This window comes from Gorilla gorilla, chromosome X, assembly GCF_029281585.2.
Source record: "Gorilla gorilla gorilla isolate KB3781 chromosome X, NHGRI_mGorGor1-v2.1_pri, whole genome shotgun sequence".
NCBI classification, from domain to species: domain Eukaryota; kingdom Metazoa; phylum Chordata; class Mammalia; order Primates; family Hominidae; genus Gorilla; species Gorilla gorilla.
The window spans coordinates 48966309-48992765 of record NC_073247.2 but is presented as its reverse complement, the minus strand read 5'-3'; the positions used below and the strand labels follow the sequence as shown (position 1 = coordinate 48992765).

Below are 26457 nucleotides of genomic sequence, written 5' to 3'. Positions count from 1 at the left end.
TTCCTGGGCCACACCCCAAACCAACTAAATTAGATTATCTGGGGGTGAAACCCAGGCATGAATATTCCTTAAAACCCAGGTGATACCAACGTACAGCCAAGTTTGAGAACTACCACTTTAGAGGAATGAATATTCAATATTGTATTTTTGCTTTCTAATTCAAGGGAGCAAGATACAGAAAGATTAAATACACTACTTATAATTGGGCGAGACAATTCTGCCTTGATTATTTGTTTCTTCTTGACTTAAATCTTTAGGCTCTAGTTACTATTTCTAGGCAATGTGTCTTAGCTTAGAGAACATTAATAACTGAAACCTATTTCTTCAGTGACCTGTAAGGTTACTGAGCACTACTAACCTTACTTAGAGAAGTCAACATTCATTAGTTAAAAAACAGAGAAGTCTCTCGACTGTTAACATAAATAATTTAACAACCTAAAAATAAATACAATAATTGTCCTTGCATAGTACCTTTCATCATGAACCTGGTTTTCAGGGTCTCAAGAGATGTGTGTGGTCAGAACCAATCTGGCAGCAACATTTCCTCCAGCTGGTAGGCATAATACAGCTTTACAATGTGAAGCTTTAAATAACAACATTTTGATGGCTGGTGGGGGGGCCATAGCTTACTAGGTATATAACAGAAATGCTGAAAGGCAAATTATGTCTCATACATTATTTGGTTGTGCCTCTTGCCTGGAGCCAGCCTAGGCTATCCATCTTTATAAATGACTACACTGTATGGATCTGAAACAAATGAAAACAAAACAAAAAAACACTCAAAAGCTCTCAGAGTTGTTTGCCAAGAGAATAAGAATCCATGCATCCAAAGTGTGACCTTGGGTCTGTTTCCTCATCCTTAAAATAAGCACAGTGGATGACAATGTGGGTTGTGTTTCAGTTCTAACACTGAGATACACTTATTTCTCCTCCTTGTGACTCTACCAAAGGCACTGAGGGGTGGGGGATGGGGTCCATGGAGAAGTATCTAGAGCATAATTTAGGAAATAAAGAAGTGGGGGTTTAAGGAAGGGTGCAGCTGTGGGCAGAACTGGTTTTCGTTTTGTTTTGAGGGAAGAAAAATCTGTTCAGTTTGGGGACACATTGAGTTTGGGATATCAATATAGAGATGCTATGGAATATGAGTCCAGATTTCAGGAGAATGTCCACGAGTTTTCAGGATTGAGCTATTAGGTTGGTGCAAAAGTGAGTGAAGTTCTTGCCATTACTTTAATGGCAACAAAAAACCTCACTCACTTTTGCACCAACCTAATAATGTATAAAGTCATGAGATGGCATGAGGTCACCAAACGAGTATAGAGGAAAGAGCCACAGACTGAGACCTGGAACCCACCCTGCATTAAGGGAATGGGGAGAGAATAAGAACTTGTAAAGGAGGCTGAGAAAGAGCAACCAGTGAGATAGAAGGATAGCCAAGAGAAGGTGGTGCTTTGGAAGCCAGGTGAAGAGAAACTCCCAGAACGCACAGTGAGCTTTCAACTTCTCAGTGATTGAAGTTGAATCCTCTTCATGATTATTGGGAGGAATGGAAGCTGAGTTCCAGGAAGGTCTTTGATCTTACCACATGGCATTAACTTCAGTGCTTGCCTTATCATTCAAAAAGAAAGCCAAATTTCTCAGAAACCGAAGGGTCTGCTAGTAATGCTTACAAATAGGAGTAAATAAATCTGACAATGATCACACTTCAGGGTTTACAAAGTGCTGCCTCACATGGGCTCTCCTCGGATCTCCACAACTTCCCTGTGAGGTGAGAAGGGTTAGCTTCAACTGTACAGATAAAACAACAAACTACGAATCAATCAAGGTTTAAGACCTACCATCTAGGTTGTAGAAAAGCCATAGAACTTAGGTCTTCTGACCTCAAATCTTCGGTTCCATCTTCCATACCATATTACTTGTTATGTAAATGAGGAGAAACCCAGCTTCTTATTCTCTTCAGTAGGCAAGGCTATCCCAAACAAACAGAAATATACACACAACTAATATTTGCGTATCATTTTGCAGATCACACTAGTGCATGATCAACATCAGAAAAAGAGGGGAAAGAAGCAAGTCTGGACTAAACAAGTTATAGAAACCAAGATTAAAGACAGGCGTGAGAACTAGGACTGCTTTTCTTTGCCTCACCATGGGCTTACTTTACATTCTACTGAAGGTAAACTGCCAACATGGCACTCAATCTCTCCACCTTCCCAAGTAGGACCCAATTCTGATCTAATGCAAGACATCACATACCAGTCAGAATCCTAACTAAAGTTACAGCTTCTTTTCTTTTCTTTTTTCTTTTCTTTAAATACAGGGTCTCACTCTGTGGCCCAGCCTTGAGTGCAATCACAGCTCAGTAGTGCAATCACAGCTCACTGCAGCTCAGAACTCCTGGGCTCAAGCGACACTCCCAACTCACCCATCCAAGTAGCTGAGATTGCAGGCACATGCCACCATGCCCTGCTACTTTTAAAAAGCATTTATAGAGATGGGGGTCTCACTATGTTGCCCAGACTGTCTTAAATTCCTGACTTCAAGCTACCTTCATGCCTTGGCCTCCCAAAGGCATGAGGCACTGCACCTGGCCCAAAGTTACAGCTTCTTATTTAGAGCCAAGGATATTCCGTTATTCTGAGCCTTTCAGTCCCAGTCAAATCAAAGAAAGCATAGATCCTAGAACTAAGCATGAAACATTTCAAGTTATTTTAAAGAACTAACTTCAGGACCAATAACCAATATACTGTGGGGTCTGGCCAAGGCGTGGCAACTTGAAATTTTTCTGACTCACCTCAGGGATACAGAAGCAGAGTACTACATTAAATCAGTAGTTTTTGCCTTTATAAATTAGTTTAGATATTTGTGGATTATTAGCCATAAAAAGCCAAATGGTAGACTGTAAATGCAAAAGTTACTTATATACAGCATACCCTGGATTAAAATTCTGCATCTGCATCTGTTTCTGAAGTCAGCCTCACTGGAGAAAGTAATTATAGTACATCAGCAAAACTAAGTGGGACAGGTCACCATAATCACATCAGTTTGGATGCTATGTTTCTGAAACGCAAGTGACAGCAATTATTCCCTCTTTCTGATCAGGAAGCTACTGCATTTTTATTTATTTATTTCTGAAAGATCACAAATGAATGTAATACAAAATTTAAAAGATACAAAGGAATATATGGTAAAAAAAGAATCTGCCTTTCACCCAGAGCCCCTAATCTCCGAATTTCCTTCCCTTAAGCAAACCACCGTTACCAGTTTGTGTTCAGGGGATAATTTGCAATATTTTGATGAGAATTCCTCTGATCTTCTACCCCTTTCCTTACAGCCTTACATTTTACTAGTTTACTCTTTGTCCTTTTCCCAGATGAGCTTTTTCTGTGTTGTTGGTTTTAGTTATTTTATTCAAAAATCCCTGTCAAAAGCTGTGGTCTGCCACTCTTCTCATATAGCTACAAAGGCAGACAACATCTTATTCAGAGGCTCAGGTTTAGTTTACTAGGATTATCTTCTAAAAGTTAAAAGGACTACCAATGACAAAATAACCAGGTATACCTGCCCAGGACTTCTCAAACTCCTGTGTCAAGTGAAGGTAAATGAAACAGGATTGTCTTTAAAAGTAAAAAATAAAGTGCTATATGATGGGCTGATCATCCTTAAAAATCAGTAAAGTTGTGTATTCTAAGGGTAAATTAAAATGTCTTTCCAAACCTATGGTATCCTTGCTGATATCTAGTCCTCATATCTTAAGCCTTCTCACTCAAGACATGGCTGCTTCTTAGAGTACAAGACTATAATTTTGTTTGGTAATTAATAGCTACAGAGTCTAACACCCTTGGTTGCTTATGCCTTTCAAGATCCATAGGCTGTCCCAATCTATTCAGAACGGAAAGCACCGCTAATTCTAACGGGCTTTAAGTACATATTTACTGGGCTTCTGCTATGTGCCAGGCATTGTGCTAAATGTTGGCAACAGAGTGAGGAAAAACACATGTCCTGCCCTCCATGAGTCAGGAATTTCAGCGTGCCAAGGGGCAGAGACCAATCAGAAGTCTCCTCACACTCTATATTCCTCACCCAATGTAGTGCCAAGATATTCTTAGATTCCACCTGCCCTATGTCTAGTCCTTTTGCCTGATGGTGGGTTCTTCTCTGCTCTGACAGGTTGTGGGTTTCAGAACTGGGATTGATCCCTTGAAGGTGGACAGTAGACAACAGAGGAACTGTCCACACCTTGTAGTCAGGTCTCTAGGGGCCAGATCAGGCCACTGCTGGAGTTGAAGAGGGGAGATTCTGATCCCTTTCATACCTTTTCTCCAGACAAAAATTGTAGGTCTGCAGTAACAAGTCCTCTGTCTCATTTGTGACACAGAATGAATTAAGATAAACCTGGCTCCCAATCTCAAACAGAAAAGGCAAGCAATTTCTAAACCAAGGGCCCTAAGAGAGGGATTTTCAAATGCCACATGTTCAGAGCCTATCTCACAGGAAATGATTTAAAGACCAAGATGGGGCTTTGCTCAACAATAAGAGACAAGTGTTAGGTATGGCCATCCCATCTGCTCCCATGAGGAGGCGAATTCTTTACAGGGTGGTAGTTAGGGTTTATAACATCCACAAAGAGGATTTTCCTGACGGCCTATCATCACTGATGAGTTAGAGTTGCAACTGAAAGGCAAGGAGAACGTCAGAACTGTGTACTTGCAGAAGTCACCCTACCCCATTCACAACTCTCTTACCTGCTTTCTCTCCATGTCCCACCACTTCTTTCCTAAAACATGGCTTCCACACTGCTACACAGGCAGAAAAGTCCATCCACCCTCGCCATGTCCCTCAGGAACTTCCAAATGGGTCTAAATAACAATAACTACATCACACTACTTTCTCTAGCACAGGGGATAGATACCATTGTCTTAGGGAAAAGAATGGGAAAATACATTATGTTTAAATTAGGAAAATCTGAGTAGCTTCATTTTTGGTTTGAAGCATATACTTCCTTAGTGATTTTTCTTTATTTAACTTCCAAATGTAAGTTTATAAAACTTCTGTATTTATTACTATCTGCAACCCCAAAATAAGATGACTTGTACAATACAGGAGAGCCTCCAATCATAAAAATTCATTCTTAAGTTATATACAATTTTACAGTTTTGTCGGAGTATGCTCTGTGTTGGCAACCTGTGAACACAAAACCGAGAATGTCAATACTGTAGATGTCACAGAGCTGCTCAGATTTTCAATCTAATTTAGGAATGAAGGGTTATGAATCTAAAATGACAATATGTCCTGCCTGCTAAACAAGCTCCTACCCTTCATACAACTATCAGTCCCCTTAAGTCTTCTGTGATTAAAATAAGCAGCAAAGGATCATTTAGAGACAATGCAAAGGCCTTTCCTGTAGCTCTTGAGAGGGACTCAGGGCTGAGCCATGCCTTAGCTAATAAACACTGATAACCTACGCCATTTCAGGTACCATTTGGACTCTAAACAAGGTGAGGGCATGAACAATATCACCTGCAAAGAACACTTGCTGTGCTCTTTTAGGAAGCACCAAGTACTCAAAGCAGAGTGAATGCAACAAGGGCAGCATCCCAAATTCCACAGTAGGGCAGACTCCAATGCTATGGGGGCCCTGGTGTGAGTGGGGCCCAAACAGCTGGCGTGGCTGCTGCCTCCCAGTCAAGCAGGAGGCCTGAGATATCCCAGGGGCAGCAGTGGCCACCACCTGGACACCCTTATCACTTAGGCTCTTGATGCTAGCAAAAATAGTACATTTCTTGGCTATCTGAGATTTTTCAGTGTATGGTAACTTGACATTTCCGGCAAAACTGGCAGGTCCTCAGATATAATCTCAGGACAAAGACAAGATAGGGATGAAATCCTTAGCAAGGCACAGGTGCCAAAGTGCAATGTCTTCAAAGACACAGTTTCACCGCCAAGAAGAAAAGCCACCCAGCTTCCACTATAACACAACTACTTTGTTCCACAGTCTGTGCCACCCAGATGCCTCCCCACCTACCACCACCCACAGAGAGACCACCAACTCCCAACCCATACAGCCAGGATTTGTGCCCATTGTCCAATGAAGCCCCTAGACCTAACACAGCATCTCACAGAGAATCAAATGAAGGAAAATGTCTGCCCTGTAAACTGCTGAACTCACTGAGCAAAGGAATTAACATGAAGACTCTCCTAGCTAGTATGAAATGGTACCATTCTCAAGGTAGCTCAGCGACTAGAGGTATAGTCTGAGAAGCCAGACAGTTTGAGCAAAAGATTTGTGGGGAAATGAACCCTTTTTACTCTCCCACTCTCTCTCAGACACAAAAGTTCCCACTGGAAAGCAAATCAGAGGGGGAATTATGCCTCATGCACCCTGACTTGACAGTAACTTCCAAATACACGCTATCAAGAACACCCACCCAACCATCTGTCCGTCTGTGATTCCTTTGCTTATTCGCACAGAGAAAAAGCCCAGTAAAAAGGAAGTCAGCTGGCTGACAGTCTGGGGGCTTTCTGAACTTCCCCATTCTCCGGAAATGCACAAGCCAGGTCTGCTGTTCTATCCAGAGAGGAACAGCATTTGATGGAGATGAACAGTGGCTGACAGTTAAAGATCAGTAAGAAAGTAAATGTACAATGGATTGTGAACTTAACGAGTTCTGACTTCCCTAACATGCTTATTGAAGTCTCTGTACTCCTGATTATTTAGAATTCATGCTTCCTGTTCTCCTAGTCTGTACCACCCTATGGTCCTTCCCAGTGATGGCCTGATTCTCTCCATCTTCCTTCCTCCACTTTCCTGAGGTTCACTGCACCAACAACTTCCAAGGTTCATTCTTCCTCCATTACAAACACCTTCCTTAATCCACCCAAAATATTTTTAAATCATCGTATCGCTTAAGTCTCCATCATTTTGTCCTTCTCTCCGATGTGAACAAACAAATAGTAAAAATGTAAGATGAGGCTGTTTTTCCCAGTAGTCAATCTTTCCCTGTCCCTTCCAATCCCCACAACAAAGAAAACTATCACCCATCTGATCAAATGGATGGGTAAGCCTCACAAGATGAGGGCTGATTTCCCTAAATCAGAAGAGAGGCTCACAGAGCAGAAGGAGTATTCTAAATAAAGAGAATAGCATACAAATAATGAACCACTGTTGCTCAAAGTGTGGCATGAAGTCTTCCTGCTTGACCAATGCTTTGGGAGTCTGTTCAAAATGCAACATGAGTACAACATGAGACCTACCGAACCAGTCTCTCCAGGGTGCATAAAATGCAAAACTCTGTATTGTCTATAGAGCACATCCCTCTAGGTTATCAGGTTCTAAGCTCTCACTGAGTTTGAGCTATTTTGCAACTTCATAAGTTGCAGGCAACTGGAAAATATTAAAAACTCTGTCATTGTCTGGTTTTGCCTGACTTCCCTCCCCCTTTAGGGGAAAAAATCAGTTTTGCTTCCATTTGCAATTCTATTCCTTTACTCAATATAAATTTGTGCTTTTTGACTTTTTCCCTTTGAACTGCTTATAACTTCTGCCAGGTTCCCTCATGCGGGTAAAATGAAATCTTTAAAACATGTTCATCCTTATCTGTATGAAAGTAATGAATTTGCCTTTTCTGAATATTATCTTTTAACAGAGGTAGGCCCAGGAATCTCTACTTGAAAAAGATGATTCTTCAGCACAAGAAAGTAGGAAAACCAGCACTCTCGGGCCGAATGCAACCAGCCAGGCTCTTTGTAGATAAAGTTTTCTTGGAACACAGCCACAGACACGGTGGCTGCTTTTGAGCCGCAGTGGAGTAGTTGTGACAGAGACCCTGTGCCCTGCAAAACCTAAAATACTATCTGGTCCTTTAAAGAAAAATTCTGCCAACCCCTGCTTTAGTGGAATAGCTTTCAAAGTCGACATTTATCAAGGAAATCTTTTAGAGTCACTGCAAGGTGATTGTGGACAGGCTGGCCATGCCATGGAAAGCTCAGTGAAAATACTGACACTGAGTATGGTACCAGCACTCAAAGGTGAGAGGAGGTTCATAGGGGCTCAAGGAAATTGCATAGAGTGGCTCTGAGGAAAAATACACTTTGCGTAGCAAGAGTAGCCCACCTCAGTAAGCTATGGAAAGTGCTTCATACATCCATTCAGCAAGCACTTATGGAGAATCTACCACCACCTATAGCAGGCAACGGGTACTCCATAGATCAAGCTTGTCCAACCCACCTTATTTTGTTGTTGTTCTGTTTTGTTTTTAGGCTTTTAGCAGCCTGAAGCCATGGTTTTTAAGTTTCTGTCTTTAGTAATAAGCGGAAAAGAGGGATGAGGAAGGGGCTTTGCTGGCCAACCAAAGCAGAAACTAAGAATCCATGACTGTATTCTTGCCCTTGGACACCCCTGCCATAGATGAATGAGGCAGGAACTCTGCCCTGCAGATGACCACGATTCAGAACATCATTATCAGCCACGCCTGTATAGTGGTTAAGGTATAGCCATTGAGAGAGAGGCTCTGGAGCCAGTCTTTGTGGGTTTAAAGCCCAGCTCCACCACTTACTAGCTGTATAACCCTGGGAAGACTCTCTGTGCCTCAGTTTTCTCATCTGTGAAGTGGAGATATTAATAGTACCTACCTTACAGAGTTGTTGTGAGGCTTTGGTGAGTTAATACACATAAAACTCTTAGAACAGAAGCTAACAAGTACTAAACGCTGTCAATTAGGGCTATGACTATGATCAGAACCCGCAATTACACACCAGTTGCCACAGTAGGCCTCTGATGTACATTCTCTCTAAACCTTACAATAGCTACTCAAGCTGCAAATTATCCCCATTTAATGATGCAGAAACAGGCCCAGAGAGGTCAAATGACTTTTCCAAGAATGCAAGGTAGAGACAGGATTGAAACCTAGATCTGACTCTGAAGTCCAGTTTTCTTTCCAGTCATTCTCCCTTGTGCGAGGTTGTCTAGAGTGATGGTGACCCCAAAATCACAAGTCTGCCTTCACGAGGTCTTCTACATTTCTCATGGGATTTGAAATCTGGCTTTGGAATAGCAGGTTTTTCTACAATGAGACACCTAAATATTTCTCTTTAGGCAAGAATGGAAGAGATGATATCCCCATGATGAAAAAGTGTTAAAAATAAAATATTTTAATACTTTAAGCATTTTATTCCTCTCAAATAAAATACTCATGGGATATGTTACCCATCATTTTCTTCTCTAGGTAAAAGGTCTAGTTAAATTTGAAAACCAATACAGTAATGCAGTTTACAGCGTGTCCTTGTAATGTTCTTTTTAAAAAAAAAAAAAAAACTGGAGAGGACATTAAAAGACCCCGAATGTACATTTTAAAGCAGCTGAAATTGGTCCAGTGCTCTTTCAATCCCTTTAAATGAAAAGGGTTCTCTCTAAAGAAACTAAAAATAATTTGGCTTGACACACTGTATGAAAATGGAACCCCAGCTCATTTCAAGGTTTCATAGGCAGAGGCAGGTTGATATTACTTTGCATTGGGGGGAAAAAAAAGCTTATTTTCAGCTATGTGTCAGTATTTTATATTACATTCTTATAGGAAAAGGGCTAGCTATAGTTATGAAAAAGAATACAAACAGAATCTTGTACTTAACTAAGCAGCCATGCTTAGAAAGCTCACTGAAGCTGAAACCTGTTACAAGAATGATAACACCCCTCAACACTCGAGGGGAAAAAAGATTTCATTGTTTAGCAATATTTCTAATACTCTAATATTCAAATCCACCCAGTCCATACTTAAGGCTATAGGCAGCTCTTTAGTGCTGAAAACAAACAGTTTTTGATACATAATTTGGTCTGAACAATTTGGTTTGACAAAGGTTTACAAAAAAAAAGAATAAATATGTAAAGACTCTACAGCTCCCATTTATGGCTGTATTCATTTTGCAAATCAGTGACTTCATACTGTTGCAAAAAAAGCAAAACTCTCAATAGGGAAATGTGATGCTGGTGCTCATGACACTGAATGGGTAATGAGTTACCTAGCCTTGTGGCCATATAGAAAATAAGTCCTTCATTACTGCACAATATCACCCATAAGACACACATCCTACTGGGTGGGCCAGAAAACCATGCATGCTTTGTTCTCCAGATAGACGGCACAACAGTGCCCATGAATGACCTTCAGCCACACATCAAGCTAGCAGGGAGGCGAGAGTCCCTGCAGCTGGGGAAAGCAGGTGCTTCTCACACTTTGTGGGTGCCCCATTCACTTTGTAAATCAAGGTTACACAACTCAAAACATGTCAGAATAGTTTTCTCCTTCAAAGTCCAGTTAACTCATAGAGATCTTAACAGGATTCACAGGCATTATTTCAACTCGGCCCCTGGTGTACGGGAAGAACTGGACTTGGTAAAAACCTTCACAGGGTTTCAAAACACAAATCTTGGACTGCATTCAGATCCCAGTACTGCCACTTTTTAGCAGTGACCTTGGATGCGCTGCTTAATCTGAGTTTCAATTTGTCTTTTGTAAACTAAGGATAATATCCATTCCTACTTGCATCTCTACACATGAAAAGAACTCAACAACAGTACCTGGCACAAAGGTGTTCCATAAATGGTCAGAAGCCTTGGGCTTTGGATAGTCAAAAATGTACTGGATTCAATAATGTAAAAAAGAAACAACAGTTCTACCCTTCAGGTTAAGTTGGTGGAAATACATACATCTAATTTCACTCTCTTGAAACCCCATAAAAAACACGTAAAGGAATTGTTTTTTAAAAGACAAACTCAGGAGAACAGGAGATGGGACAATAGGAACAACATTTTGGAAGCTCCAAAGCAGACAGATGAGTGGTAACCAACTCAGCAGGCAAGGGAAAAAGATGAAAAAGAAAAGAAAAAAAAACCCTCAAACCAGCAGTGAGCAAAGCTGAAAATGGGCACAGGGCTCCTCTGAAACTGGGGGATAAGGGGGTCTCAAATGTGCAGAGACTGGAAAGGAAGGCATCTAAGAAGCTGTTATGTCTAGCTCCCCTTTCCATTCCACAGAGGGACTGCACTTTCCCCAGCCAGGAAAATATCCAAAGGATTATTTCCTAAAGAGGGTAAAACATAGGGTGCCTATCCTGGGAGGCATAGTCAGGTCATGAGTATTCTAATGAAAATAGGGTCATTAAGTAACCAAATACACACTGAACCCTGAATGCAGAGAGACTGCCCTCAAGTCCTCTTTCCCCAAGAAGCTCCCAGACTAAGCACTAGACCTACCCTTCCTGCAGGAGACTTGAAGGCTTCTCTAGGGCATCTAATAACCCAAGGTGAAAGACCTAAATATATATTGTCATAGGTATTTCCCAACAAATGCCCAACCCAGATCACTCTATAGTGAAAAAAAATTCAACAAGCTCCACCAACCTGCTTAGCTTCACAGCAGCTTTCTAGTTCCCAAGAAACCAAGGATTACCAGACATCTGAGAAAAGCCTCTACCAAGGAAGACAGATCAAAATAAGCAAACAAAAGAGCACTGGGAACAGAAACTATACACCTAGGAGAAAAATTAAGCAAATATATACCAATGATATCCTTGGAGACATAAGATACTACATCCATAAAATAAGAAAATGATTTTTTTAACCCAGGAAACTAAAGAACCTAAACAAACACTTTCGGAATTGAAAATTATTATGAGAAATCAAAAATAAGAGAAGTGTTAGAAGATATTTCTCCAAAATTAGAGCAAATACGAACAGATGAAAAATAGGAGAAAACAGAAAATCAGATAACTGTTATGGAGATTCCAGCTCCTGAGTATTCATTGCAGAATGAAAAGAAAAATGGAGAATAAATGTTTCAAAAATAATTTCCCAAAACTGAAGAATTGAGGTGTCAGAATGAAATGGCACATAGTATGTCATAGAATGCCCAGCATAGTGGATGAAAACAAACCCATGTCATGGCCCATTAGTGTGACATTTCAGATCCTTGGGGACAAAAAGACTTTATAAACTTGCAGAGAGAAAAAGAAATCAGGTCCTAAGTATCCTGTCAGGAATCAGAATGGCTTCATACTTCTCTACAGCAATAGTAGAAACAGAAGACAACAGATCAATGTATTAATTTTCCTTTAGAGCTTTGAATTCTACTCCCAAACTCCCATCAAGTATGATAGTAGAATAGACATTTTCAGGTATGCAAGGCCTTGAAAAACTTACCTCCCTTGTACCCTTTCTCACAAAGTTACTGGAAGTGCTCCACTAAAACCAGCAAGCAAAACAGAAGATATAAAAAGAAAAGAAGCTCTGACTCAGGAGAGAGGCCAAGGGAAGCTCCGGATGACAGCTGTGTACTAAAAGAAGACAACCAGTCCAGATTGGTGCAATGTGACTCAAGAGAGGGGCACACTGAGAACTTTCATCACAAGACGCCTGCTGCCGCTAAACCTGAAAACAATGATGGGGTGAGCTGGATGAGGCTTCTTCTGTTTTGCTTTTCCTGGCATGGGCTGAGGAGATTCCTGTTCTTCTCCACTGCCTGAACCAGCAAAGGACTCTCATTTCACTCCAAGGCAGCCTTCTGAGAACTGGAGGCAGGCATCAAAGAGCTGAAGAGTAGGAAACGCAGAGCAGCCTGTGCCCCCACCACATTCCTGCTGGGCGCTCAGTACCAGTTCCACACTAAGTGTTGTCAAATGTCCTGCCTATCAGGAGCCCCATTTTTCCTCAGATTCACTCATGGCCTTACCCACCAACTTCCCCACAATAAGCTCTGAAAGCAGAAGCCAGATTTCTCCCAGAGACTTGGTGGGCTTTCATCAAACAAAACCAATGTCTTTCTTTCCTTGCACAGCTAGGTTTGCGCTTGCTGCTTGGTTTTCAAAACCATACAATATATTGTTTAGGGATACATACATAACTCTGGATGCTAAAAAGATAAGGAAGAAAATGAGTGACAAGTCAGGGTAGTGGTTATCTCTGGAGGTTATGCAATTGGGAAAGGGAACAGAGGAAAGGTCTTTAAGGAGCTGCTATTTTCCCATTTCTTAAACTGGGGGTGTGGGCCCGTTAGAATTTTAAAATTATTCTTTATATTGTACCTATATCTACTAAACATTCTTTTGTATTTACAATACATTTTGCAATTTATAAGATGATTTGGGTCACAGATTATGTTACAAAGAGTACAAGAATCTATACCATTTGTCTCTGTTGTTCCCCATAACAGCAGTGGACAGAGTCTGTTCCCACCATCACGATCCTTTAATATGGCCCAAGACAGCAGTCACAGAACAGCAATTCTAGAAGACACTTTATGGCAGGAACAAACAGAAACAAGACCCTCTGTAATTCACTTTCATATACAGCCATGAGAAATGCCCTAATGCGCCTCAACTAGTGGGGATTCCTGCAAGCTGACAGGCTTCTGAAACCAAAGTGTCTAGCCAAAAGAGATTGTTCTCACCATTTCCCCAACGTGACTTAGTCTTGTTTGAACAAACTGGCAATTCCAAAATAAATACCCCAGACAACAGGTTCACTTTCCCAGCATGATTCAGATGAAGCAGCAGAAATGTTTATTGTTAACTACTGACCCATGTTTGGTCAATTTCCTTAAACACTATGTATGCTATGCGCATACCACCATGACTAAAAGTCACTTTTCTTGAAAGGCATCTTGCTATTCGATTTCACTAAGCTGCTCCAACAGAAAAACTCTTTCCAAATTCTCATGTGCGGAATATTTTCCTTCCGTGTCTAGTCAGAGAAAGAAAGAAGTCATTCTACAGCATTCACAGAGGACTGAAGATGCTGCAGCCCAAGTCTCATGCTGTTTAGCCATCTGGCTGAGATGCAGCCTGCCTTCCCTACCCACCGATTTTCTCTTACCTCTTTTGGAATTCAACTCAAAATTCCGATGCAGACAATCGAAAGCAACTGGGCACTGATTTGAGTAAGAGCATTATATTCCACTCACCTGACTAATAAAGTGAAACAGCTGGCTACGTTACATTAACACCAATGGATTTATACCTTGACTTTTCTAAAATATCACTGGAAACAGCATCTTCAGAAAGAATAATTTTTCTCAGACTTAAACTGCCTCCACTTGAAGAAGATTGCTCCATTGTGAATAGGCTCGCCTCTGAGAAAACTCAGTGAAGTGTATCAAGACATGGCCACAGTACTCTTTTTCATTAGATGTTTCTGATAAAATATTGGCCATCAGTAATGACTCTTCTCCCATATTAGAGCTTCTCAACCATGGCTGCACACTGGAATCGCCTGGGGAGCTTTAAAAACTACTGGTGCTTGGGTCTCACCTTCCAAGAATGATCTACTAGGTCAGGGATGTGGTATGGGTTGAGTTTGGAAAGCTCCCCAGGTGATTCTAATGCGCAGTCAAAGGTAAGAAATATGGTCTATTAGAGAATAATAGTGACCAGTTTCCTCCTGTCGAAAATATAAGCTAACATTTCCTAAAAACCATCACTGCTTTAACAGTGTGTATGTTTACATATGCCATGCAGCATAGCTAAGTAATTAAGAGCACAGAATCTTGAGTTAGGCTACCTGGGTTTGACTGCTGGCTTTGCCACTCACTGGCTGAGTGATCTTGGACAACTTATATAACTGCTCTGTGCCTCAGTTTCCTTATCTGTGAAATGGGCTAATATGAATACCCATAGATCACAAAATGGTATTTAATTAGTTGATATTTATAGAATGCTTAAAACAATGGATATGACACAGAACATGCCTTAGTAATGTTTGCTGGATAAACTGTCAAGTCAGTTTCTGTCAAGAACCCCAAATAATACAGACTCAGATACAGAATCAGATACGACTTTCTTTGGAATGCCAATCGTACATTTTTAGTACAAAAATCTCTCAGATTTTTTGTACTACCTCTTATTTTTATAATGGAACTTTATCCAGCTCTGGCCAAAGGGGCATTTTTTGAGGTCCAAGAGGAAAATTTAACATAACCTAGCGACATTTCTTTATTGCTGGGTCCAACCCTCTCTCCAGCATTTCAGACATCCATGTCATTGTTAATAACCTGGTGTGAAATCTGAGCACTATATTTGCAGGAATTGGCAAGAATGGCTTTAGAATTCCAAGTTTTTTATTTTCAAATGAGTATTTAACTGTCTCACCTAGAAGATAAAGGAGTATTTTTTCAAAGAGTTCTCTGTAGCATTGTAGGAGATAGAGGTCCTTGGATTTTTCCTACTTTAATTATTTACATATATATGTATATATATATATACACACACGTATATACACATATACATATGTATATGTATATACACATATACATATGTATATGTATATACACATATACATATGTATATGTATATATGCGGCATGCCAAGCACCATGCACAGAAATTTATTGATTCAAAAAATATTTAAAATAGGAGATCAAAACTGAATGCAGTCCTAAAATGTGAGAACAGACACTTGGCTGCACAAGCTTTTCAACTACACAGATAAATATAAAATAGTATTTGAGGAAAAATAGTTTCATACACGTAGCTCCTAAACACAGAGGAAGCCTGATGGTAAACATTTCAGAGTCTCTCTGTCTTCCACTAATAATAGAACTGATTTATTATCAAGGCAGTGCAAAAATGCTGCAGAAAGGTTGTGTGAAGAGAGACAGCTCCAAATAATATTCCCCAACACCACTTCAAATTCATTCAGCTTGCCAATGCTTTCATTCAAAAACCAACACTTAAATTCTCTAATGCCACAAAATCGCTTCTTAAAAATAATGAAAGCTCATTTTGAAACATGCAGATTACTCATCAGACACTGCTGAGAGAGTGTGTAAACAGGCTCATTTCTACAGGGCAATTTGGTACTGCGTATTAAAAGCATTTACAGTGTTTATCCTCTAACACAGGGATTTATCCTTAGGAAGTAATGGACACTCATGTGAAAAATGCACGTGCAAGAAAGGTCATCATAACATTGCTTAATAGCAAAAAAGAGCACTGATTACCTAGAGGGTGGTATATTCATACAATGGGGTCCTGTAGCATAGCAAAATATTGAGTGAAATGGGAAAATATCTGCGATAATGTTATCAGGAAAAGGTGGTTAAGTTATTTGGATAGCAGGACTCCATTTTTGTGGAAAATAAGGATATTAATCACTGAAAAAAATGTATGGAATGATGCACAGCAAAATGTTAAAGGAAGTTATCTTTGATTAATGGGATTGTGGGAAATTTTCTTTCAGGCAGTAATTTTTAATTATTCAATTATGTATGGCTGGCACAATAAAATGAATAAAATAGCTACAATTTTAAAAATAAAATGTAATAAAGATATATTAAATAATACTATGTATATAAAATAAAGAAGGGGAACAGACCACTTTTCAACTTTCCCATATTTCTCAAGAGTTGTCTAAAATAAGTTCAGTAATGGCACCAAGGAAAGTTACCACATAGTTCTTATCCACTAAGAAATGGCCAGAAAACAAAGGCAGTGGAACTGAACATTTTAAAACCAAATACTGTCTTCTGAAGTGAGGGCTACCCATATTGGATTGGAGTCAGCAGTCAAGTGTTTTAAAACCTTAGGTTCTCAAGACCCTAACTTTGGCACATGCTAACAGTTCAGTTACCTCACCATTTTTCTTTAAAAAATATATATATATTTTTTGGTGGGGGGGCTTTCTGGTAAAAACCAGAAAGCCTGCTAGACAAATTCTAAAAGAGCTGTAACATTACTTTTTTTATCTTTAAACGGCATCTCAAGAACTCTTCTGGAAGTGTGAATTGCCCAAAGGAAACAGATGTTTAAAGGAACTGAAAGCTTAAGTGTCCCCAATTTACTTCGACTTATTTCTTACCACACTGCCACCGCCCTCCCCTTTGCTTTATTTCTCCAGTTCTCCCATATTTCCTAAAGGCTGGGGTCCTTCCCTACCAGGGACCAGGCTGAATCAGGAAAGATTCAAGGGAATCTAGGGTTTGGGGGTGCCCGGGAAACAGCTTTGAAGCCATTCAATACCCATTTGGTAATCTTAATTCTAACTCAGAATTGGTTCTTCTCTTTCCCACCTTTTTTTTTTTTTTTCCTCAAGGCTAAAACTAGACCCGAGACCAGTCTTTCTGCAGACACTAAACATAGCCATGTTTTGGTTTCTGCAGGATCAGGAAGAAGGTGAGTCCTAAAAATGGTTGGGCAAGTTCAATCGTCAGTGCTCACCTTTGGTCTCACACAGATGCCTCAGATGTCAGAATATGAAATCACAGAATTATAGAAAATTAAAGTTGAAAGTGGCTTTCTAAATATTATAGATGAATGCTACGAAAAGTGTGCTCACTGGTCTAGCAGCAGCAGTACTGCTTGGGTGCTTGTTAGAATTGCAGATTCTCCAGTCCCACCACAAGTCCACTCAATCAGCAGCTCTGCGTGTGGGGTCCGGGTACCTGCATGTTTACTAGCTCTCCAGGTGCTTGAGGCTCACCTAAGTGAAAACTACTATCATAGAGTAAGAAGCTGAAGCACAGTGAGAGTATCATTTATCTTCACAAAACGAGAGAGAGGAAAAAAAAGCAGTGAGACATCTAAATAAAGCTACACTATTTTTCTGTTTCAAGATCTGCAATGCTGTACCTGCAGGTCTCTGGATTATCTTTCATTTCTAGTTGTCTTTTCGTTTTTACATCACTACCCTTGGAGAAACTGTGGCAACCATTACAGAGCAGCCCAGTGCAGTCTCTGGAGCATGAAGGAGCATTTAATTCAAACTCTTTTTACAAATCACTAGATTAATGAAATTCATCATACATGCGAGTTCTGGGGTGTCGACTGCATGCAAATCATATCTAACAAGCTAAGCGCAGACTTCTAAAGTAGTTCCCAGAAAATCAGAGCAGCAAATGCTAGAATAGGAACTTGACTATATATTAATGTAAAAGAAGAACTAGAGTCCCTTATCTTATTTTCTCAGGCTGTCCTTCTCCACATCCACACCAAGACTCAGAGAGGAGCTCTGAAATGTAGGGAGTTCTAGCTCACAAAATAATTTACGTTTCCAAAAGATCATTTCTAAATCCTTTGTTTGAAAGCTGGACACATTTCCTCATTAAACAATGTTATAAGTGGTCTTAAATGTTCAATCAAAATAGATTTACAATGAAATTGGCATTATAAAAAATCTAATCATTTAAAAATACTTCCTCTGGAAAAAAAGTTCAAGCTCCAATTTAGGTGTAACTTCACAAAGGGGGCCCCATTAGGCATGGGGATCACAGCAGTAGCTTCTGGTGATGCAGAAATGTTGGGGGTGGATGTCTGGTGTTGCATTCATCACTTCCAGGTTGTAAATCACCAGTATTATGGACTTAAGATTCAGGATCCAAGACAAAAAGATCACACTTACTACATCAGCTACTATCCTAGAAAACTCTGACCTAATACCTTAAAGAAGGCTGTAGCTCTGGCTCGTCTGGGTACCAAGACCAAAGTCAACTGATGTCTTGTTTTTATTATCTTTTACATTTTCCAACTCTTTCACCCCCCAAGTTGGGCTAGGTCCTGCCTCTTTGTAACTCTAGTCTCCACTTAATGTTACATAAAATATATCAATGTCTTAAGAATTTAATATTTTTCAAAGGAATTAGTCTAATTTCTAATCCCTTTTAAAATATTAAATTCATTTGAGAAGTGTCTGTTCATGTCCTTCGCCCACTTTTTGATGGGGTTGTTTGTTTTTTTCTTGTAAATTTGTTTGAGTTCATTGTAGATTCTGGATATTAGCCCTTTGTCAGATGAGTAGGTTGTGAAAATTTTCTCCCATTTCGTAGGTTGCCTGTTCACTCCGATGGTAGTTTCTTTTGCTGTGCAGAAGCTCTTTAGTTTAATTAGATCCCACTTGCCAATTTTGGCTTTTGTTGCCATTGCTTTTGGTGTTTTAGACATGAAGTCCTTGCCCATGCCTATGTCCTGAATGGTAATGCCTAGGTTTTCTTCTAGGGTTTTTATGGTTTTAGGTCTAACGTTTAAGTCTTTAATCCATCTTGAATTAATTTTTGTATAAGGTGTAAGGAAGGGATCCAGTTTCAGCTTTCTACATATGGCTAGCCAGTTTTCCCAGCACCATTTATTAAATAGGGAATCCTGTCCCCATTGCTTATTTTTGTCAGGTTTGTCAAAGATCAGATAGTTGTAGATATGCGGCGTTATTTCTGAGGGCTCTGTTCTGTTCCATTGATCTATATCTCTGTTTTGGTACCAGTACCATGCTGTTTTGGTTACTGTAGCCTTGTAGTATAGTTTGAAGTCAGGTAGCGTGATGCCTCCTGCTTTGTTCTTTTGGCTTAGGATTGACTTGGCAATGCGGGCTCTTTTTTGGTTCCATATGAACTTTAAAGTAGTTTTTTCCAATTCTGTGAAGAAAGTCATTGGTAGCTTGATGGGGATGGCATTGAATCTGTAAATTACCTTGGGCAGTATGGCCATTTTCACGATATTGATTCTTCCTACCCATGAGCATGGAATGTTCTTCCATTTGTTTGTATCCTCTTTTATTTCATTGAGCAGTGGTTTGTAGTTCTCCTTGAAGAGGTCCTTCACGTCCCTTGTAAGTTGGATTCTTAGGTATTTTATTCTCTTTGAAGCAATTGTGAATGGGAGTTCACTCATGATTTGGCTCTCTGTTTGTCTGTTATTGGTGTATAAGAATGCTTGAGATTTTTGTACATTGATTTTGTATCCTGAGACTTTGCTGAAGTTGCTTATCAGCTTAAGGAGATTTTGGGCTGAGACAATGGGGTTTTCTAGATATACAATCATGTCATCTGCAAACAGGGACAATTTGACTTCCTCTTTTCCTAATTGAATACCTTTTATTTCCTTCTCCTGCCTAATTGCCCTGGCCAGAACTTCCAACACTATGTTGAATAGGAGTGGTGAGAGAGGGCATCCCTGTCTTGTGCCAGTTTTCAAAGGGAATGCTTCCAGTTTTTGCCCATTCAGTATGATATTGGCTGCAGGTTTGTCATAATAGCTCTTATTGTTTTGAGATATGTCCCATCAATACCTAATTTATTGAGAGTTTTTAGCATGAAGGGTTGTTGAATTTTGTCAAAGGCCTTTTCTGCATCTATTGAGATAATCATGTGGTTTTTGTCTTTGGTTCTGTTTATATGCTGGATTACATTTATTGATTTGTGTATATTGAACCAGCCTTGCATCCCAGGGATGAAGCCCACTTGATCATGGTGGATAAGCTTTTTGATGTGCTGCTGGATTCGGTTTGCCAGTATCCATTTATGCAGCCAAAAAACACATGAAAAAATGCTCACCATCACTGGCCATCAGAGAAATGCAAATCGAAACCACAATGAGATACCATCTCACACCAGTTAGAGTGGCAATCATTAAAAAGTCAGGAAACAACAGGTGCTGGAGAGGACGTGGAGAAATAGGAACACTTTTACACTGTTGGTGGGACTGTAAACTAGTTCAACCCTTGTGGAAGTCAGTGTGGCGATTCCTCAGGGATCTAGAACTAGAAATACCATTTGACCCAGCCATCCCATTACTGGGTATATACCCAAAGGACTATAAATCATGCTACTATAAAGACACATGCACACGTATGTTTATTGCGGCACTATTCACAATAGCAAAGTCTTGGAACCAACCCAAATGTCCAACAATGATAGACTGGATTAAGAAAATGTGGCACATATACACCATGGAATACTATGCAGCCATAAAAAAGGATGAGTTCATGTCCTTTGTAGGGACATGGATGAAATTGGAAATCATCATTCTTAGTAAACTATCGCAAGAACAAAAAACCAAACACCGCATATTCTCACTCATAGGTGGGAATTGAACAATGAGAACACATGGACACAGGAAGGGGAACATCACACTCTGGGGACTGTTGTGGGGTGGGGGGAGGGGGGAGGGATAGCATTAGGAGATATACCTAATGCTAAACGACGAGTTAATGGGTGCAGCACACCAGCATGGCACAGGTATACATATGTAACTAACCTGCACATTGTGCACATGTACCCTAAAACTTAAAGTATAATAATAATAAAATAAAAAATAAAAAATAAATAAAAATACAAAAGAAAAACAACAAAAATAAATAAATAAAATATTAAATTCACAAGACACTATTTTTATGTAACATTAAGGAAACCCTACATCCCTTAACTGTTGCTCCCAAATCACCCCATATCCTCCAGTCCTAGGCAAATACTAATTTACTTTCTGGCTTTACAGATTTGCTTATTCTGGATCATTTTATACAAATGGAATCATATAATATGTGATCTTTTGTGACTGGCTCATCCATGATATAGCATGAATCAGTACTTCATCCCTTTTAATTTCCAAATAATATTCCATTGTATGGATATATCACATTTTATTTATCCATTTATCAGTTGATAGACATTTGGGTTGTTTCCACTTCTGAGCTATTATGAATAATGTGCCTAAATGCCCATTTATACACAAGTGTTTGTAAGGAAATATGTTTTCAACTCTGTTGGGTATATACTTAGGAGTGAAATTACTGGATCACATGGTAACTCTATGTTTAACCACTTAAGGAAATGTCAGACTGTTTCCCAAAGTGTCTGCAGCATTTTACATTCCCACCTGCGATGTATTAGGGTTCCAACTTTTCTACATCCTTGCCAACACTTCTTTTTTATTATAGACATTCTAGTGAGCATTAAGTGGTATTCCATTGTAGTTTTGATTTGCATTTTCCTAATGGTTAATATCATGCGTTTTTCATGTGTTTATTGACCTTTTGTATACTTGCTTTAGAGAAATGTCTATTTAGATTCTTTGCCCATTTTTTAATTATTTGCCTTTTAAATATTGACTTGTAAGAATTCTTCATATATCGTTGATACAAGCCCCTTTTCAGATATATGATTTGCAAAAGTTTTTCCCATTTTGTGGGTTGTAACATCCACTTTTTTGCTTATCACACAGAATGTGTCTGTCTGAATAGTTCGGTAGTACAGAATATCCACTTATTCCCGAATACTCAGCTCAAGGGGTTGCAGTCACACACTAGCTGGCTTTCTCACTGCTTAGTCCCACCTAAGGACCTTGTCATTACTCTTCCCTCAGCCTGGAACACTTCTGGAGCACATGGCCTGTGCTCTCACTGTATTGAAGCCTTGCTTCAATGTTACCACCTTTGAGAGACCTTCCCTGCCCATTTTCTCTAAAATTGCAACTCCTCCCACCCACCTCTCCATTCTCTTACCCTGCTTTTATATTATGTAAGTGCAAAGAAAATATATCAAGAATTGAGATTTGTCAGAAACTTTTGTTTGCCTTTCTTTGACTACTGGTTAAATTGAATGTTTTCTTGGATGTTTATTGGCAGCCATGTACATATTTATATTTCTTCTTTGTAAATATCCCATTCATGACCTTTGTTGATTTTTCTATTGGCATATTTGTCTTTCTTGTTAATTGTTAGGAATACTATGCCTTTGTCTATTATCAATAATTTTCCCAGCTTGTGTTTTCCTTGTTTATTCATGCTGTTTGCCATATGAGAGTTCATTTTTATGGAGACTAGTCTATTTATATTTATTCATTGCCTTTGATGCATTCTTTTTCCAGGAATACAAAAAGTGATTAGGTATTATACTTAAAACACTTATCATAACAATCCCTTTGTCATACTGCCCTATGATTTCTCATTCAGAAAGCACATACATCATACTACTGCAGAAACTTGGTTTTCCTTCATGCTCAGCTCTCATACCTCATCACAGCAACTAGTAGAGTTGCTTTCATTATATTAAAAGCATTTAGCGACTAAAAGGTCCACTGTGGGAGATGACTACATTAACAACCCCAGTAAGTCACACTTCCCCATATCTAAGCCCTTGTGTAGTCTTCCCTCCCACAATGACACTGGGCTTGGTGATGTGACTTGCTTTGGTCAGTGAGACATGGGCCAATGTTATGTAGACAGAAGCATCAAGACTGCTTGTTCATTATTCCTGAGAACTCATCTGCTATGATGTGAAAAGCTTAGGCTGGCCTCCTGGAAGATGGGAGAGAATGTAGTGTGCCACCCCAGCTAAGGTCCAAATGCATGAGGAGGGCTAGATGACACCATGTGGAACAGAGATGGGCCATCCCAGCTGAGTCAAGCCCATACTACCAACTTGCCTTATTGTGAACAAATAAATTATTGTCTTCAGCTGCTAAGTTTGGGGATGGATTTTTATACAACAGTAGCTAATCATTCCCTTACCAGTAGATGTATCTTATAATTCAGTTCAATGAAGTGCTATGTGGCCAGTATATCTTTCAAAACACACACAAAAACATAAAACATTTTTATGCTGGGTTAGAGGAAAAACATGGAGGATAAATATTTGTGTCAATGGGGATAAATTAAATGGTAGATGGTTTATGCCAATTTCCATAATTACTGATTGCATTTATATTTATTTCATGTAAATTTTACAAGTTTTTAAATGGAAATTCTTTTAGTAAAACAGCCTTTAAGATCCATCTGTAGAGTATCTATTCTGGGGCTTCTCCCACAACTATACTTACCCCATGGCAGGGACCACAGTCTCTACCATTGTGTTCTTAGAAATTACTCCCTTGACTCTTGTTTGAGCAGTTTTATGTGATTATCTAAGTCCCAAAATAATATCATCCTATCTGTATGATATACCCTACATGATATGTACTTCCAGAAAGGGAAGTATCCCTGCTTACTAATTAACAACTGCATTATTTTCACATCCAGTTTCCACGCCTGTTTCAGAATATCATGGTCTTCTATACTCTACCTTGTAGTATTGATCCCTGTGCTGAGGTATTCATGAAGGGACACCTTCTGCAAAAGAGACTTGGGAAGGGCAGACCAAACGTCTACTCAAGGGACTTCCCTATATGAAGGGAAATTTATAGAATTCAATCTAATGTGTACATAATGCTGGCTGATTCCTTGGATGATGGTGTTCATGAGGTCACAGTTTGGCTTAAACAGACAAATTAGCCTATTTCATGAAAACACCACTCCCACCTTCTCAAAAAATCTTGTTCTAAAGCCACAGTTCATTCAAAGCCCTGGGTATGTGATTTTGAAAGGGAGATGCTAATGTAATGCCCATTGCTGTTAGAAAGAATATAAAGCAGCCTTCCTGCTTATTGGAAGAAAAGAACATCACTTTTTGTTAGAAACTGCCCAAATTCAATCAAGCAATAAGTCTATGACACTTGCTAGCTATGTAGGCAAGAGAAATGAGGCTTGGAAAACAAAAAACATTGCTAAATTATACCCTCTCATCCCTCCTATTTATAGGTTGTCAAATTGTAAGATTCCACTCTTAGCTGGGCTGGACAGACGAGACAGAAACAGCATAATATCTCTGGAAGTGACAAACAGCTGGCAGAGCTTACGTGCTTCCCTTGCTGATAGAAGAAACAGAACAAAGGGCCAAAGAAGTGAATGGCAGTCAGTAAGCCCGAAGTGAGATGCTTTTCACAAGTGGGCCTTCCATTTCCGTGCTTTACAAAAAAAGAATGTAGGGGGTTGGGGAGAAAAACAAGATCAAGGGAAACTTAAGACCCTTTGTATGTTTAGGCTTTCCAGCTGGGTACACAGCTCACCCAAATATCTATCCTCTCCTGCTGTTACTAAAAATATATGGAACAGCTCTTCCAGGAGGAAAACGGTCACATATCACCAAGGAGACAGGAAGATACTCATGATATGGTTTTTAAAATGACTTGAGAATCCAAGCAACCCTTGATTCTTCTCTCTGGACTCTGCCAAGAGGGTAACTAAAGTTTCTGTCTAAAAAGAGATTTTCTTCTCAGATAGAATTTTATCTGTTCACATCTGATACTGGGAATCAGCTGAAATCTAAAGTGCCTTAAAACTAGTTCATTGTGAAGGCAGACATTCTGGCAGGAAAACTAGAAAATGCTGCCACCAAAATAAATGCACATTGTCTTGCACCAACTGCTACTAGAAAGAGATTTCAAGGATTCTAGCAGAAAAGAGAGGATTGACAAGAAATTGAGCATGGGAGTGCTATTGGGAGAAATGTAAAACAAAATCATTTTCAAATGAAGGGTATTTCTCACAAAATTGGAAGGCAAAGCTTTCTTTCTATGATATGCAACATGGAAGAAACAGGATGCATATTTTTCTCACAAGTCTCGCACAGTTGCTTTTCTTTGAATAATGCCCTTTGCTTGCTTCCTGCTGCCAAGAAAATGTAGGGCAAGCTAATACAAGCACTGCAAAATGGGGGACTGCATTAAACCTGATTGCAATTCATCTCCACATCCCCAGTACTTGATTGACTCAAAAAGGCTGGCTATTTGTGTGATGTTCCCATTATTTTCTCATTTTCATAATGCCTATTGTCTTTGAATTCACCATTAATATTACATTTTATATTTGGTCATTTTGTTCCCCTTCTTTCCCATACAAAATATGTACAATTCTTACATATGTGCTTAATTCACATTCAAGAGAGGATAAAGGGGTGGAGGCTCCCCTAAAATTTCCAAATAAGATTTTTTTTAAATAAGTGTGGAACTTGGGTGAAGAGAATTAGATAAATCCTATTAATCAAAATCCTTGATTCATGAGGACTCATCATGGCATTCTTGTGTTTATTATATTAATATGCACATACACACATGAACCCACTACCCAACAGAGACTAGAACATGGATAATAACTTACATCTCCCTATGTAGTGATCTCCATTTCCTTCCCCTGCCTCCCTCATCCCAGGATAGCCACTATTAAGAACCATGTGTTGTGTTGATCTTTGATATATTCCTGTCATGCAATCCTGGGTGACTTACTTTAACTTAATAAGATTCATCCGTAGTGTTGTGTATTGCAATAATTCATTCATTTCTACTGCTGTATACTACTCATTGTATGAATCAGGGAAAGCAGAAAGTAAAATTTAGAGTATGAATACTTCATTGCATTAATTTATTTTACATTTGTTACTTCTTAAGCAAACAAATGTTATATGAAGCATCATTTGTTTTAAAACAATTGACCATATATAACAAGTTGCTACTGTGTTTATTGTACTTTATAACTAATTTCTTCACTTTCCTTTTTTCATATTTTCCAAAATTGAATGCTCATTATGGGTTCTATACTGGGTTTTCTTAAAGATTAGTGATATTAGAACTGGTGCAGATTAGGGCTGCCAATCCAAAGTCAGTTTGTTATAACAATAGTCAAATTAGACTCACCCCCAAATTCTAATTTATTCAACATTTCCAGTGATCTCATGGCCAGAAACTCCTATAAAAGATATAAGGTATTAGTGACACCAAGCTGAACAAAACCATTCCTTTTCCTCAAAGTTCTCACTGCCTAATGGAGGGGGGAAATAATAATTTTAAAAATCGACAATAATACAAGAGGTAATTGCAGAGTCTTAGCCCAGGAATCAAC

The 26457-nt window shown here is 39.3% G+C and overlaps 1 protein-coding gene and 1 non-coding gene across 2 annotated transcripts in view; both read right to left on the bottom strand.

The window, feature by feature from the left end:
* TSPAN7 (tetraspanin 7) overlaps positions 1-26457 on the bottom strand; it is a 127834-nt gene that overhangs the window by 64319 nt on the left and 37058 nt on the right. The gene's annotated exons all lie outside the window — the stretch shown is intronic.
* LOC115932513 (U7 small nuclear RNA) lies at positions 16655-16716 on the bottom strand. The gene has a single exon (XR_004068783.1). It is a non-coding gene; the product is annotated as a U7 small nuclear RNA (small nuclear RNA).